The following is a 17,136-nucleotide window of genomic DNA, read 5'->3' as shown; positions in this document are numbered from 1 at the left end:
CTATGTGTTTCTCAAGTGAGTAGTATGGGAGGAAGATACTGTCCCTGAGTGTCTTCACAGTCAGCATCCAGCCCCACCTGCACCTTCTCCAATCAAACCAGGCCTTCGGTGTTACACTTTCATCAACTGTGTACCATGCTGCATGATTAACAAACTCACTATCCATTGGTGGATATTACTCAACCCAACCTGGTTCAACCACTGGGTTACTTGGCAATATGGCAGTCCGCCTGGCTGGCACCAACCCTGTGTGGTGTAATCACTGATTCACACTTTGTAGCTAGATAAGACTGTCCCAGATAGCATCACACCAGCTACCCAACCCGCCTAGGTTTTGTAAATATGGGGAGAGGAGACTCAACCCTGAAACTCAGGGATGAAGTAGGGAGAAGGTGGAGGCAAGGCCTAGATGGGGCTATCATGGGAGGGAATTAATAGAGGCTTTGCAATGAATAGGCCCTGGGCCCTGGGGCAAAATCAGGCATCAAAATATGGAAGGGGTAGAGGCATAGCTCCTCCCAAGAACCCCTGGGGTGTTTGGGGATGAATGAAAGGATGCCCCACACACGCACGCGCACGCACGTGCACACACACATACACCTTGGGAGTGGTGTACTGAAAGCGATGACTCTTTGCAAAATTGTACTTGGTGAACTGGGGTTGAGTGTAAGTGAATTACTTGGAGAGAACATGGGGCAAGGCATGGCATATGTTTTTGTGTGGTGTGTGGTAGAAGTGGTAGTGGCGAGTGTGTAAGTGTGTCTGTATTCACAAGCATATCAAAAAGAATAGCAAGGTGGATTCTGGTGAATGAAGGTAATAGCTCATGGCCAGTTGTTATTGATCTCCTTTTGCTAATCCATAATTTGCTTGTCATAGATGAGGGGGTTGTGAGCTGCCTTTTCCTGCCCCTGATTGGCTTCCCTGGTGTTCTGGAACAATAAGCCTGGGGAAAGCAGGAGGCTTCTGTGTGTCCCAAGAGCTAGAAATCATACTGGCAAAATCTTAAGGACAAAGGGGAAATAACTGACTGTCTAAAAGGTGCCGTGGAGTTTTAAAAATAGGTCATAGTCTCAGATCTATCCCAAGGGGTTCTTTCCAGAATAACCATTCTTTGTGCAGAGAGGAGAGGGTTCTCCAGAGGAAAGGGAAGAAGGTCCACATGGACCACACAGTCTCACTCACTGGTCAGACATCCGCAGAGGCCAGGAGAGCCCCTGGCCCTGGAGCCTTCTCCCAGCATGTCAGCTCTGGAGTGTCACCATTCTTTTGGCTTGAATGTTTCCATCAACTCCATCTCTAATATTTTTAAAAATTGGTCATTTTCACAGCCCCATGTGAGCAGGAGTAGGCCAGGGTGGGAGATAGTGTCATGAAGCTTTCCCCAATTTGCAGTAAAGCCTCTGATGTGTCCATGCCCAGGCAGGATAGGACCAGACCCTGACTATTTCTGCTCCAGAAGAGTCCCCATCCCTGTCACAGCTGGTTCATCTCTAGCCTGGAATTGGGGCAGTTCCTGCCACTACCTCTCCTGGCTTCCACCAGCCTCTGACCCCAGGCTGGGAACACTATTTCTTCCCCTCTAGCAAACACACAGATGCCTAGAAGGATGTTTTCTGAGCAATTTTACCAGGGAGCTAATGCAAACAGAACATGGCTACAGAGCTGCAAACAAGAAGAATGTCAACAAAAATGTTCTAACTTCTAGGCTGGGTGGGCGCCAGACTGTGATTCCATACAGCTTCTTTCATACTGCCTACCTGCTTCTGGGTCTTGCCTCCTCCAGGGAGGCCCCCAGTGCATTCTCTCAGGACATGTGTGGCTTCTCTGGTTTACCGAGACCCTGCTCTGTTCCCAGGGTCCCTGGATGAGGAAGGCCCTTCCTCTGGGCCTCAGAAATGCCTTCCCGGGCCCCCAGGCACCCTGTGCTGCTCCTATCAACCCCTCCTTCACCCCATTCCAGGGGAACTCTAGGGTTCCACACCCTCCAATCCTATCCTTGCTCTGATGGTGCCCCTGAGCTGAGCCCTGCTCATGCTGCTTGGAGCATGATGGCTGTCCTTCGGGTTGGCCCTTCCCACCAGACCTGCCCACGGCCTGCAGCCTTCTCTGCTTGGGCCTTTTGTTGTGGCATCATGACCCAACCAGAGACAGACTGCTCAATGATAGATTTGTTGCTTGGGATTCCCTTTTGGGTCACCCACTGAGTTCCTAGCTAGAGTCTCAGGAATGCCTCCAGCTCTCAGCTCCCTGGAAGAATAGAGATGTCTGTCACCCTTGAGTCTGGGGACACCCCAAGCCCTCTTCAGTGGAAGTTACCCTTGTCTGTGGGCCTGTATTCCTTGAAATGGCTCACCCCAGGGGTGGCCATTCACTCACCTAGAATCTGTCAATACCCTGTTCTCACCAAAGAGAGAGGGGTTAATGGCAAGAACAGAACTGAGGCTTTGGGCCCTTTGGTATCTTTTCCACAACACGCTGCAAGAGAACACTTTTTACCTTAGCGTCACCCTTCCACGTTGTCCAGATGCCTGACAGTCTTCCATTCCTCCCCATTCCTTTCTCTGCACTGCTTAGGAAGGTCAGGTTGGTCCAGCAGGAAGGACAGAAGAAAACTTCCCATACCCGTGGAACCCCAGGGTGCTAATGAAAGCCTTCTTTTGGGTACTTGTTATTTAGTTAGGTTTCAGTCCTAAAAATAAAGAGGCAGTTTGATAACCTGGCAGCTACTCTAGTTTTTCTCCTGGGGCCCTTAACCCACTTTGGGACCATCACCTCCCTCCTACATCTGAATCTCAACTCTGCCACTTTCTGGCAGTGTGACTCTCAGCACGTTCTTAGTCTATCTGACCCATTATTTCCTCTTGTCTTATCATTGCTGTTGCGGAGTTTAAATGAGATACTGTGTATGGTGCCTGGTTCATGGTAGGTGCTCCATCAATGTCATTTATCTTCCAGGTCCCTTACCCCGTCCCCATCCTCCAAACACAGTGGCAAGAAAACAGGCTCTGTCTCCACTGGGGATCAGTACATCAATTCAAACAGCCAGGGGACCTCGCAGTCCCTGCCACCACTCCCAGCCCCTACCATCCACTGCATATCTGTGTTCTGAAAATAGATCCTCTCCACCCTACCCCCTAATCCACTCGAGAGAACATGAGTCCTTTCCCCTCTTGGCCACAGCCAAAGTTCATTGTTGTCATTTCCTGGCCTAATTCCTGACCCCTTCTCAGGTCCTTTTGTCCCATCTCTCTCGCTGAGATGGGTGGATGGGACACCTTCCTGATCCAGTATCATCTGCAAAGTTAATTAATGTGTCATTGGGCTGTTGCCTGCTTCCTGATCCTTATCAGGGATTTAAATAAAACGCAGCAGCCCCAGTTCTGCCCCGTCCATCTCTTTCCCTTCATCTTAGTCATCAGTCCTTGATCTCAGTCTTCTGGCTAGTTCTTAGCTTCCAGCTACAGGGCTAGTGGCCCTGCTTCTGCCCAGGCCTGGTCTGGGGGCAGAGTTGACATGCAGGGCTTTAATGGGATGCAGGGCTTTAAATTCTGTCAGAGAATCATGGACATTAGGGCCCTTACCTCAAGGTCCCACTTCCTTGGGTGATTCCCCGGACCTTAAGATGCCATTTAGTCCAACACTCTCCCTTTCAGATAAGGAAACAGAGGCCTAAAGAGGTTTGTGACTTGTCCAAGCTCATACCTCGAGGAGGGGCAGAGCTGAGAATTCAGATCCCGCCGATCAGTGGAAGGTCCTGCAGAAAGGTTAATTGCTTCGTTTATTTATTTAAATATGTGTCAAGGGCCTGCCATGTGCAACACGTTCTAGGCACCGGGGTTATAGCAGTGAACAAAAAGTCCTGCATTGTCACAGCTTACCTTCTCCAGGGCAGAAACAGATGAAAAACAAAGAAGCAAATATGTGTTGTGTCCTATTGTGATAATGGAGAAAAATACAACAGAGGAAGGAGAATGGCTAGCATTGGGAGAAGGGGATTACAATCACATATGGGTGATCTGGGACGGCTTCACAGGGAGGGGTCTTTCAGCACAGGCCCGGGAAGTGACAGGATGGACCACGTGGCCATGTGAGGAAGAGTTGTCCAGGTGCAAAGGTCCTCAGGGGATGATGGTGTTCTTGGAAGTTCGAGGAGTAACATGGAGGCAGAGTGACTGGAAAGGAAGGGAGTTGACAATAGGAGATGAAGTCGGAGAGACAGTATGGGACCAGGTCACAGGAGCGCTTTAAAGGAAATGAATGTGTCCAAAAGCAGCAAACAAACGCTGAAGGCTAATGGTGAGGGAAAGTCCCCATGACCCCTAAGCAGAGCCCCAACCTGTACTAACTGAACTGCCAGGCCAGCCCTGGGCTACAGGTACCCTGTCCTTTCAAACCTCAACGCCCCCATTCCTCTGCTTGGCTCTGTCATCCCCTGACTGCAATCTCCTTAGCCTTTCTTTCACATCTGAGATGTCAAAGACCACCAATGATTCCTAAACTCCAGCCTGGCCAAGGAGAGACAGAAGTGCCTCCTTTGAGAACTGTAACCGAGAGCCTTCTCTCTTCCTGTTGACATTTGCCTTGGTACCGAGTTCCTAATGAGATGAATGACTCTTCCTGCTGCCCAGCCTAGGAGTGGGAATCTCCCTTGGCCTCATCTCTCAGAAATCGCTCCTGCAAAGCCAGCTCCCTCTTTTGTCTGTGACTAGACTGACCATGTTCCCTCCCTTGGCAGAAAGCTGGTGGATGGTCAGGTTCTTCCAATACGGTCACATTCTCACCCATACCCTAGGCTCTGAGCAGGCAAGATGGTACCCCAAAAATCACTTGATCCACAATGCCACTTGCCACATCCTCTCTTTTTCCCTGGATTCTGGCAAATCTCCGTCTAGTAGCATCATTTCTATAACCTAGTCTAGGCAGTTTCATGCCTGAGAAAAAAACATTTCTTCCTCCCTCTCCCCACCTTTTTTGGTCTTCCATTTCATGCCTCCCAAAAGTTCCCCTCAGTTCTTGGCTTTCCCTTGCAACTTGGCATCATCCAGAGCTTCTTCACATCTCATTCATTCATCCATGAATTTAGCAAAACTATTCAGCCAGGTAGTGTTCAGCATGGGGGTGGGGTAGTCACAGTCCGAAGATGAACAACACACAGTCCTTGAAGATCTTACACTCTGTCGGGGAAGCAGACACAAAAACAGATGATTTCAATACACTGGGACTGGTGTCATGATAATGGTTCATTCTGATAGGAAGGCACCTAAATCAGAGTTTGGGGGTAAGTGGGAAGGATAGGGTGGGGTAGGGAAGCTTCCTGGAGGATCTCAGTCTTCTTTCAAGTCCCACAACAATAACAAAACCACTAAGCTGCTGAGGACTTCCTACGCACCAAGTGCTGTGCTAAAGGCTGGACATGTATTATCCCATTGGACTCTAGGTAGAGTAGAACTACCCCAGGGTGCTCACCGGGTAACCTGTGGGGCTGTTCACTCTGTCCTTTTCCTGGAGGAGGAAGAGAAAATCCCAGTGGCCCACAGGCCCCAGGAAACAACAGAGCAGCTTGGCATCTCTGGAGTATGCCCAGCTGGCTTAGTGGAAGTTGTCCAACCCAGATGACATGTCCCTGTGTTACATTCTGGCTGCTTCTCCTCGCTACAGAGCAGAGTTTTCTGGAGTTTGCAGAGGGATAAGCCTCCATCTTTGGATTCTTTGGATACAGGTACAATATCCCTCCAGGTGACCTCCACCTACCATGGCTCTGTAGGCACTAGCTCCTCAGCCCAGGATCTGAGGTGGTGAGCTGGGAGGAAACGCATCAGACGTGCTTTCCTTCCCGGGGTGCTTAGGGTCAGGTTCCACAGTTCCAAGCATGGCCAACCTCCACCTTCCCCTCTCTCAGCCCATCCACTTGCTTCTCCTGTGCTGTTGGTTGAAGAGATCAGACCAAAGACCAAGGCTGTGGCTCCAGTTCCAGCACTGCCTCTCTCTGACCCTGAGTCAATTTCTTAACTTGGCTGAGCCTCTATTTTCCTATCTGACAGTGGGGATAATATACCCTTCTCCACAGAGCTGTTGAGAGGATCCACTGGAATGTAAATTATGAAAAAGAGCTGTCCTTTCCAAAAAGCCAAAAGAAGACTGTTGGAGGAGGAGGTGGGCGATGTCATTGTCCTTCGACAGGTGAATATACTATGGGGAGACATTTCTAGGTGGAGCTACAAGCCTGGTCTGAACTCAGTCACTATTCTTACTAGATCAAGTGAGAAGACCACACAGGATTCAGATGGCTCAGAGGTGGCAAGCTCAGGAATAATCCCTGCTTCACTGTTAGAAACTGTATTTTCTGGGTCTTAAGACATGGAAATCTCCATCTAATGAGGATGTAGATCATTGAACAGATGTACACCCTCTGCACTGCACTGCATCAGGCATCAGGAGACCTGGCTTCTAGTCCTGGCTCTAACATGAGAACAAAGCTCTATGACGTCTGCAAAGTCACAGCCCTTCTCTGGGCCTTGAAGTCCCTGTTAGAAAATCAAGTGGTCCCACTAGAGAATCCATATGATACCTTCAGTCCTAAAGGGCAGAAGTCCCAAGACTGTCACTCTGTGCAAGACCCACCCCCATGTCACGGCTGGGGACTGAGCCACAGCTCAGCAATGCTAGCATGAGACTCAAATGCAAAGATCCTGCTTCCCATTGCCTCAAAGTACCAGCTCTCTCTCTCTCTCTCTCTCTCTCGCTCGCGCTCTCTCTCTCTCTCTCTCTCTCTCTCTCTATATATATATATATATATATCCTCCTAAGAGCCTCCAAGGCGCCATTGGCTTCTTGGGGCTCTGAGTCTGCTGGCCTCTTTCCCTGACTCCAGTTTCTTCTGGCCTGAGCCAATGGGGCAATGTTCTGTGACTGCATTTGTATCTTGGATTGTGTTTTTAAATCCATTTTCGATCATATTTGCTTGAAAAATATTTAGAAACTCATATACAACGCAATCCTCTGGTTTGGGATCCCATTCAACCCAATGCCAGAAATGCTTCGCAGTGGTTTGCGGTACTCAGATCACTTCCTCTCTGAGGACTGGAAAGCTCCGTGGACTGGTAGGCTCCTGAATGCAGCTTCTGCTCTAGTGAGGGAGCAGCAGGGGCCCCAGAAGGCTCAGAATCTCTGCCTTTGGGGCCCTCCTGAGAATTCCTGCTGCTGGGAGTCTCCCGTTTTGGGATTTCAGCCTTAAATCTACCATCTGAGCTGCTGCCCTACCTGCTGGGTTTTTCCTCCCAGATCACCATCACGGGTCCCTCCTTCATCTCAGGAAAGGACCCAGTGGTCCTAGAAGCTCATCCCTCTTTTCATCCACAAAGCCCAAGTGTGCCCCACCCCATCCTCCTCCCAAACTCTGCCCGGAACCAGCAGCCCCTCCCTGCCAGCACGCCCTCTTGCCCTTATCTCCAGCATCACCCATTTATTCCAATCCTCACCCCACTGGAGCGTCTGCTGAGTTACCCAACCTCCCCTAGGTCAAGCCTGTGTTGGATGAGTTGAGTCATTACCTCCATCTCCTCCCAACCCTCCCAGGTCTCAGGAATTGGGCTGGGTTGGCAGGCTGGGAGGGAAGCCTCCATCTCTTCCATGGAGGCAGCCTCCTGGGACCAGGATTTTCCGGGTATTGAACATAACTTTGTCTTTCCCGGAACATCCTCTGTCACCAACTAGACCACCCAATCACCCACCTGAGTTTGCTCACTGCCCGTCTCCCCACACTAGCTCCTTCTGTGACCAGTCATGGAAACTTGGACACAGCAATGAAGCTCTCTGGGCCTCAGATGACACATCTGTGAAATGGGGGATAATGATACCTCTCCCGCCCCAGGGGAGGACGCGGAGCTGCTACTATCCCATGGTCCTCCTCCAGCTCCCCTAGGCTGCTCATCTCAGCTCCCTCTCTCTCTCTTACTCTTAGAACACCTCATCTGCAAGCACTTACGATTCTTAGGTCACTATGCAGCCTAGTCTCTGTGCCACCGGCTCTGTCCTTGGCTCCTACCTCTCTCCCATCCACATCCTCCCACCCTTGGGGTCTTGGTTTGGTGACAGCCACCAAACAGGAACTGCAGACAAAGCCCCCAGAAGTTCAGGCCACCTCTTCCTTCCTTGCTCCACCCCACACTGTTCAGGGAAACCCAGAGGTTAGACAGCAAGGTCCAGATTCCCTCTGGGGACAAGAAGCCAGGCTCTGTCCTTGGTTCGCACAGCATTCTGGAGCTGGCAGGGCCCAGGACGATCCTTTGTGTACAACCCGGGCTCTGTGGCTCCCATCTTTGTGCACGCCCTGCACACACATGCAGGCAGCAGCCCTACTCAATTCTCCCACGAGCACACGCTCTCCTGCTCTCCCTCCCCCTTCTCTATTTCTCTCTCTGAGCTGTGCTCCCAGAACACACCCTCCCAGCCCACCAATCCTACACACGCCACTGCGCTTTACAAGCATCAGCTCAAGAATCTCCCAGTTCCCCGCTTGCTCCCTCCACTCCATCTCTCAAACTCCTCCACCCGCAAAGGGTGGGCCCTGTCTGCCCACAAGACTAAGATGCCTCAGCTTCTCCAGGCCTGCCTTTGTGGGAAGAGTCTTTGCTGGCTTCTTGCAGCCCCTCACCTCCCCTTCTCTACAGGCAAAAGCAGCCCAAGGTCCCCACAGCCCGGGCAGCCCCTCCCCAGCATCTGGTGAGAGGACAAGAAGAAGGAAGAACTGTGGGTTCTTTTCCCTGAGACTCCTAGATTTTGTACCAAAATGCAGGGTGTGCTCCTGTTTGCATTTTTTTTTTTTTTGTTTCCTTTCTGAAAATAACCATGAAACTATCATTTCCTCCCACTGCCTTTTCCCTATCTTATTTGGATTAGCAGAGTTGCTGCAAGAGGTGGTTTGGAGCCACTGACAGCCTCCTTCCCTGACCTGGGTCCAGGGAACTCACAGGTGGCTTTGGAGCGGGCGCTGCCAGATGGGTGCTGCCTCCTCTGGGGTGGCAAGAAGGAGTGCAGGCACTGGGCACCCTGGGGTCACCATGACCTCCTCAATCAGAGACCCCTGGGAAACCAGGTGTGAGCCTGCCTTGTGCCCACGTTGGTAAATATCAGGAACAACCTCAGGCCTGGCTTTCTCTCTGTAACTTTTCTGGAATGGGGGAGCAGCAGCTCAGCCCCCTCCCTTGGCTGACAGGTGGAGAAGATGGGTCTCCATGTGGGAAGGGGACCAATACAGAAGAACTGGTGCTGGCCGGGCACGGTGGCTCAAGCCTGTAATCCCAGCACTTTGGGAGGCCGAGACGGGCGGATCATGAGGTCAGGAGATCGAGACCATCCTGGCTAACACGGTGAAACCCCGTCTCTACTAAAAAATACAAAAAACTAGCCGGGCGAAGTGGCGGGTGCCTGTAGTCCCAGCTACTCGGGAGGCTGAGGCAGGAGAATGGCGTGAACCCGAGAGGAGGAGCTTGCAGTGAGCTAAGATCCGGCCACTGCACTCTAGCCTGGGTGACAGAGCAAGACTCCGTCTCAAAAAAAAAAAAAAAAAAAAAAGAACTGGTGCTTATATAAGAAGAAAAATGGGGTGCATGGTGAGAGGGGGTGCCTCTCTTCTCCCTTTGTTTGTATCCAATGCCTCCTCCCACGCAGCTGTTCCAGGCCTTCACGCTGCTCGCTGAGAAGCAACCTCAAAAAGATCCAGCTTCAGGGTTGGGGATAGTCAGAGAGACCCCCAAAGGAGTCTGCCTCTTATGCCACCCAAAAGCTTACAGGGCACAGCCCACCAAACCCCACCACTTGCTTGAGAAACTGAACTTCCCTGTAATCCCAACACTTTGGGAGGCCGAGGGGGGAGGATCACTTGAGGCCAGGAGGTCGAGGCTGCAGTAAGCTATGATCACACCACTGCACTCTAGTCTGGGTAAAGAGCAACACTCTGTCTCAAAAAGATAAAAAAGAAAAACAAAAGAAAGAAAGAAATGAAGGGGGCAGCAATGCAGGCCTCCCTGCCCTGAGGATGGTTCTTTCATGAGGCCCCTTGCCACAGGCCTTCAACCTCTGAAGCCCACCACTGCCTGACTTGTTTCTGGTTGAAGAGGACCCCGGGGGGAGGGCCCCTCTGCTGGTGCTGCCATCCCTGGGGCCTGGCCAGTTGCAGTTCCATGAAAAGAAAAGGATAGCTGAGGCTGGAAAAGGGGACCACGGACTAAAGTTGCTTGTCCTGACCTTCCTGGCAGAGGGCGTTGGTGCCCATGGGAGCCTTCCTGCGCTTGTTTAGCCTCTCTTCCCTCCTGCTATGTGCCTTCTTTGGGAATTCCTTCCTGATTAGTCCAGAGGTACAGCAGGCCAGGGCTGGAGGGTGGCAGCTGGCCTGGCCTCAGTGGCACCACTGTCTCCTCCTATCCATCAGTGAGGCCTTCTCCGTATGCCCCTCATGCTGGTTACCACCTTTTCACTGTGACCAGATTTGGCATGTGCCCCATCTAATTTCTCTAGGCCAGGCTGCTGCAGTGGGACCTCATCCCTTTCTTTGAGGGTCCTGGCTTGCCCCAAAGGTGCAGGCCTTGGTATGAAATCCTCCCCCAGCCCCGTAGTCCTTCCTAACACAGCCACACTATGCATCCCTTGGTTCTGCCTCTTCCTCCCCAGCGGGACCCTTCTCCTCCCCCAGGCTGAGCTCCTGGGCTATTTGGGGCACTGCCGGCCTTGTGGTGTAATCAGTGCCCGCGGATAATTACCACCTGCCCTGCCGGTGTCTGGGGGCTGTCTCCACCACAGCAGCAGGGGGTGGACGCTGGGCAGCCAGGCCTGCAACAAGGTCAGGCTGGGGCAGTCCTGCCCTCTCCCCAGGCCTGCTGCTCACGCGTAGGACTTGTAAGGATTCCCTAGGAAAGCCATGCGTTCCTACAAGCTATGCTCACCTGGGATGCTCTGTGGCTTCAGCTGGGGGTGGATGGCTATCCCAGCCAGGGGACAAAAGTCCTGAGGCTACTCTATGCACCCACAGTCAGCCCAAACCCTGTTCTCCTATACTGCCTTCTGAGGTCAGGGGATATCCCCTGGCTGCTGACCTCTGGACAGAGCAACAGCCAAATCAAGAGGGACTTGGATTTGACCTTCAGTTCACCAGGCCTCATCATCTTCCTTCAGGGAGGCGGCAATGGCTAATGAGATGACTGTGAAAGTGAGTCTACTATAAATGCTAGCTTCCTCCCTTTTTGCTACATTATTTTCTGCTCCAAGGCAGCCTGGGTTTAAATGCCTCTCCTTCTCACTTAGCCAACTCTGTGACCTTGGGCAATTAGTTCAGCCTCGGTTTCCTCATCTGTAAAAAGAAGATGATCAGAGGAGCTGCCTCACCAAGTTACTGCAGAATACATGATCTAATACATGTAAAATGCTTCGCCCAGTGCCAACGAGACTCTACAATGGTGGGTATTATTATTGGGAACTGCAAAGGGCAGAGAATGGGGGTTGGGAGCATCCACACGCCAGCTCTAGGATGCCCAGGAAAGCAAAGCGGGGCTGAGGGAACAAACCACAGGCAGCCCCAGGGCTGGACATTCTCTATTGCAGCTAAGATCCTGGAGGCTGTGGTGGGGCATCTCACAGACCTTCTCCATCTAGGAGCACCCACTCCCACTCTTTTGACCTCATTTCCTGTAACATGGTGCCATATAAGCTTTTTGAGGCCAGAGCAGACCAAATACCTGTGAATACTTTATTTTGCAAAGAGAAAGTCAGCAGCAGCAACATCCAGATGAAATACTCGGATCTTGAGAGATGCAGAAATCGAATTATGTTTCTGTCTCTTCCTTTCCTGTTATAGTAAAAAGGTTATTTGTCCTAATGCTTAAAGTTCTTTACACAAATATTCATGGCCCTGTCACTTGAAAGGCCACTCAGATAAATAAATATCTGCTTTCCAGAGTGAAGCATTTGGGGGTGGGTGGTGAATGGGCTGAGGGGCTGGGCCAAAAGACTAGGACTGACAAGGTCAGCCTGCCCCCAAAACAACCAAGCAACCCAGCACCATTTTCTCCCTGCTTCAGCGCCTTCCCCAGCAGGGCCCAGAGCTCCCACTTCTGACACCTTGCACCAACAGGCTAGACCAGAACCTTAGCTCTCCAGCCTCACCAGTGCCAAGGTGGGAGCAAAGAGGGCCGCATTGGGTAGGAACATCAGTCAAAAGTACTAGATACTGCCCCATGGAGATGGAGAAGAAGGGAGAAGGCAAAAGGGTGGGGAGTGGGGCGTGAGCACCAACCTCACCTCCCAGGAATGTCTCAACCCCAGCTAGAGCCATGAGGGCCCCAGCTCAAGGCAGCAGCCTTAGCCACACCACAGCCTGGCATGAGACCCACATCACAGCCATCCTGAGCCCCACCTCAGGAGCCATGTCTTCAGTGATTTCCTCTGACTTCCCCTTCTGGGTGTACCCTGGAGCTACCTGGAGGAATAGGCCATCCAGACCCAACTCAGAATCTCAGGAGCCTTGGACTCAGTGGTCCTCCTGCCAGTTCTCTTCAGTGGGCACCTCCTATTGTGGGTCTGGGGGCATCTTAGAGCCTACCTGTCAGGGGGCTGCCCAGCCTGGACAACCCTTGGCCTGATGCCCAGGGAACATATCATCCTGGGGGGATTGTTTTCCCTACTGGTGCACTCTCCCTCACTCGAGTCTCCTCTTGGGTTCTGTGAGCTAATCAGAGAGAAGGAGGGGGAGGAGGGGGTGCTGCTTGCCTTCCCCGTTATCTGCAGCAATCCACGGTGACTAATGCTCCCAGTTGGTAAAAAGGCAGTGTAATCAAAACACTTTTTTTTTTAGTCCTTAAAGTTAGTCATTCTCCCAGAGTGGAGGAAAAAAAAAAAAAAAAAAGCCCACAGCAGGCACCACGAGATGCAAGCTGAGAGGCCTGCACTGCTGGGTGGAACCAAAGCATTGGCTGTGGCAGCTCCTGTGGGTCAGAGGCCAGGGCTCCTCCTCCTCTGGGCCCTTGGGTATCCTTCCTCCACACCCGCTTTTGTTCTTGCTTTCCCCAACATCTGGGCCTTCTGATCCCTGAAGGACATCCATGCCATGTCAGGGGCTGCCCTTTCCTCTCACCCTGCCCGGTGCTGCCACCTGCTGGCCTGGCGCTCTCCGTGCTGGAGGAAGCATATAAAAGCTCCCAGGATGAGGCCCAGCTTGGCACCCTGGTCTTAGGGTGGTACTCCCTCCATCCACAACCTGGCTATTTAGTAGTGGTGCTTATCCTGGTTCCATCTGCCTGCTGGCTTCTGACCTGACTGTGCCTCGACAGAACCATAGGTTGTTGGAGGTCAAATGGCAAACTGTAGTGGCAAAAGCATACGGATCAAAGCTAGGGTACTCAGGTCAGAAACCCCATTTCAGTGCTTCATGAAGCTATATTACAGCTTCATGGCTATACTTCAGCTCCATCATCTGTGAAATGGTAATAATGGTAGTATCCACCTCACAGGGTTGTGGCAAGGATTAAATGTGAACTGCAGAGAATAGTGCCTGTCATGTCATGAGTGCTCAATTATTATTGACTTATAATAAAAATAATAACAATAAAGTGGAATATAAACCATCTCATTGCCCTTTCTTGTCCAAGGCAGACATGACTAATCAATCACAGAACTTCCCCACTGATGGCAGATTCCCCAGAATCCTCAACACTGCATTCCAGGCAGACAATCAGAGCAGGCACATGGGATGATATCCATTCGCCATCCTAGATCTAACCTGGACCTCTCCCATTGCAGTTAAGGAAAATGAGGTCCATAGGAGGGACAAGACTTCCTCAAGCCACTTGGAGGCAGAGCCACAGGTCAGACAGGTGTTCCTGGTTCTGCCAGCTTCTTGCTGGTCTGGCTTCTGATGTGTCACTTCACCCTGACCTTTGAACAGTCCGTGTGGGCTTCCTGCCACTGGAAATCTCACCTGATTTCTTCCATCTTCTCCCACCCTTGCTCCTCCTATGTCCTTGCCCCTCAAAGGCCCTGGGAAAGCTATTGTTCTGAGACATCCTACTGAGCAGGTGCAGAACAGGGAGAAGTGGGGCAGTGAGGCCACATAGAAACCTGAGGCCTGTGTCTGAATATCTGCAGGAACCTCCCTGAGGAATCAAGACCTTTAGGGCTCCAAGAGAGCTGAGCCCACCAATTTGGCCCTATCACATTCAGTTTTCAGCCTTAGCCCGGTGCTCTAATGAAGCCCCTGACAGCCCAGGTCCAGGTTCTGGGAATGCTCACTCTTTACTAATGAGAGTTGGTATGGTGAAAGACTCAGGGGCCAGCCCTAGACTTCTGTGTGGGAAAAGCTGGGAGAGGACAGGACATGACAATCCCAGAGATGAGGGTCATGGGGAAGTACCTGCTTACCAACTTCGGAGTAAAAAACTCCAAGGAAAAGTTGGGGGCTGATGGCGGAGCAGGTTCTGCTGCTGCTTTTCCTCTCATAAACAGCTTTGCCCAGAAGTAGACCTCTGCCACCTGAACACTCTTTTAACTTCAGGCTCAGACTTCTGGGGAAGAATCAGTATTTACAAGGCTTGAAACCAAGAGCATCCACCTCTACCCAAAGCGCCTCCACTCTCAGCTTCTACTTAGAAACCCAATTTTCTCTTTTCCATTCCTTCCCTGCAGGGGCAGGATCAATCTGTATCATGCTGTCCCTTTGGTTATAAATAAGAAAGACATAGCTCCTGACCCTGTAGGCTGAGTTTTTCACAACAGTGGGAAGTGTTTGTGTGTCTCCATGTTCAGCTCCCCAGGGATCAATGCCTCATGGCACAGCAGGCTCAGGACAGCAGGATGCCTGACTGTCCCTCCTCAGCCCAGTGCCCCTCTAGGTGAGTGAATGAGCCACAGGTAAGGAGACCAAGCAGGCACATTCCAGACAGACTCCTGGGAGGACACCATTCTTTTTAGTAACCTCAAAGATCCTGCTGGTGGCATTAAAGATTTGAGGTGACTTGTCAACTGCACAGCCCCAGAAAAATTCATATTTAGCTTTATCCAAGATATCACCAGTTCCTCAGACCTGCCCACTTCTCTGGGCTTGCCCCTCTGTTCACCTGCCTTTCCCATTCTCCTATTTCCCCAGGGTCTCTAGAGTCAACAAGACAGCTGACTTGGAACCTTGCAATGTTGGAGACTTTGGGGATGTGATCTACCCACTCCATCTTATAGATGAGGGGATCAAGGCCACAAAGGGGATGTGACTTATCTGAGGTCAGTTACAGTGTCAAAGGTGGAACTAGAAACAGAGTCCCAGACTCCTCCAGACTTGTAGTTCAAAACTTATCCATTCTAGACCTCTAAGATGTGTCCACTGTCCTCCAGCCCTGAAACAGACTTCTCCTAGGCTATGGCAGTTACCTAGGCTTAAATTTGGAAATAATTATCCCTGTGGGGCATAACTGAGGGAGGCAGAACATGGGGAAGGGAGGAAGCAGGTGGGAGAACTATTCACAGGTGCTAAATGCCAGGAGTCTCCTAAACCCACAACAGCCCTTCCATCCATCACACTCTCTGCAAAGCAGCAAGGACTCTCTCTCTCCCTTCACCCACACTCTCTGCCCAGGCTGCCCTTTGGTGACTTCTCCTCGTCCTCCTTACTCTTCAAGGCTGCTCTTGTTCTCATTTTGGCCTGTTTCCTGAGGAACAACATGGTAATGAAGCTGATCTGCATGATGTGCTTGGGGACCCAACCTCCATTGGAAACTTTGAGTCAAACCATGGACTCTCAAGAATGGAAACAGAAAACACAAATGAGAGACTGCATCCTGTGGCCCACCCTCCTACCCCTCCTGCTCAAGCCCTCTACTCCACCCTAGGAGGTCAGAACAAATCATACACTACTTCTGCTCTAGGTCATTGGTCATATCTTTCACGCTAGGTCATTGATTAACAACTCCCTAAGCGGTACCTGAAGCACTCCTGGTCCATTTTAGGAAGGAGAATTCCTAGAGAGAAGGTCACTGGGGGCCCAGCAGCACCTGCACAGGACTCACTGCCTTCTTGTCTCTCTTCTAAGGCAGGGAGGTACTAAGGGATGAGGAAACCAAGTCAGCCCAGAATCCCAGGCAACTTGTGAGCCACAAGGCCCTGAATTCTGACTTTAGGAGACCCAAGGCAAGTCAGCTGCTTGTTGGACCTGTCTGTGTCTTAGCCATGGTAAGTTCCCTCTGCCTGGAGCCTCCTCACCCCTCATCTCAGATTCACCTGGCTAGCCCTGATTCTGCCTTCAGGGCTTGGCTTACACACTGGCTCCTCCTGGAAGTCTTCCCTAAAACTCCATGTGCTGCCTCAGGGTCCCTTTCCAGGCTGCCACCACACCTCATTCTATCCCATCATATAGCATGACTGTAATTGCCTGCTCGTCTCTCCCTCCAGGAAAGTAGCTCTGGGAAGGAACAAGGGCAGGGCAGATATTTCCTTGAGATGGTTATATCCTAAGATTGGCTCAGTACCTGACACTAATATTAGTACAACTAATATTAGTTAAATGAAGGAATAGAAAGAATGGGGCAATTTACATCACTTGAGTCCTGTAGAGGAGACCAAAGGGAAGTGCTGAATGGCAGGGAGCAACCCATACTCTGCATCTTCTCGTGTTGAATAAATCTACAGAACATTCCAACCTGAAAAGGACCTAGGTATTGATATTCAGAGCCCTGTGCCATCTTGGAGGGGAAACGTCCATTTGTTGGTAACAGGTAATGCATGTGTGGTGTACAAACTGTAAAAGATAGGAAATAGCATTCAGAAAATGTAAGTTTTCCACCTTCTCCATCCCCAATGGCTTCTTCTCCCATAGACAATTGCTGCCACTGTATCTGGATTAGAAACCACTTGACAGAACAGGCTGGCTAAGGGCCCCGCGTGGACCGGTGAAGAGATCTTTAGGAGTCAGTGTTGAAGGCAGAAAACGGCCCCAGAGGTCCCCTTCATCACCCGTTGCAGCCTGAGTCTCTAAGTGCTAGGCCAGAGCCAGAGGGTCGCCGGCAAGCGAAACTGCACAGCCAGTACGCTGCAGCAGAAGGGTTAACGCGCCGGGCTCCGCCTCCCAACCGCCTCTTCCGGGCAGAGGGGCGGGATCTACGT

The 17,136-nt window shown here is 51.3% G+C and overlaps 2 long non-coding RNA genes across 3 annotated transcripts; one reads left to right on the top strand and one right to left on the bottom strand.

Moving 5' to 3' along the window:
• The first annotated feature begins 9,545 nt into the window (after positions 1 to 9,545).
• Positions 9,546 to 13,614, top strand: LOC110743918. Its single transcript, XR_002523731.2, has 2 exons — positions 9,546 to 11,206; positions 11,302 to 13,614. It is a non-coding gene; the product is annotated as an uncharacterized LOC110743918 (long non-coding RNA).
• On the bottom strand, positions 11,769 to 17,135 carry LOC103886683. Of its 2 annotated transcripts, none has more exons than XR_002523730.2 (3): positions 16,817 to 17,132; positions 14,410 to 14,552; positions 11,769 to 11,842 (listed from the first exon to the last, which is right to left on the bottom strand). It is a non-coding gene; the product is annotated as an uncharacterized LOC103886683 (long non-coding RNA). The 2 variants fall into 2 exon arrangements; XR_004185774.1 differs by lacking the exon at positions 11,769 to 11,842 and adding an exon at positions 12,662 to 12,721 and having other exon boundaries at positions 16,817 to 17,135.
• Between the last annotated feature and the right edge of the window lies 1 nt (position 17,136).

This window comes from Papio anubis, chromosome 8 (assembly GCF_008728515.1).
Source record: "Papio anubis isolate 15944 chromosome 8, Panubis1.0, whole genome shotgun sequence".
Lineage (NCBI taxonomy): Eukaryota > Metazoa > Chordata > Mammalia > Primates > Cercopithecidae > Papio > Papio anubis.
This window is presented reverse-complemented; position numbering and strand designations above follow the sequence as displayed.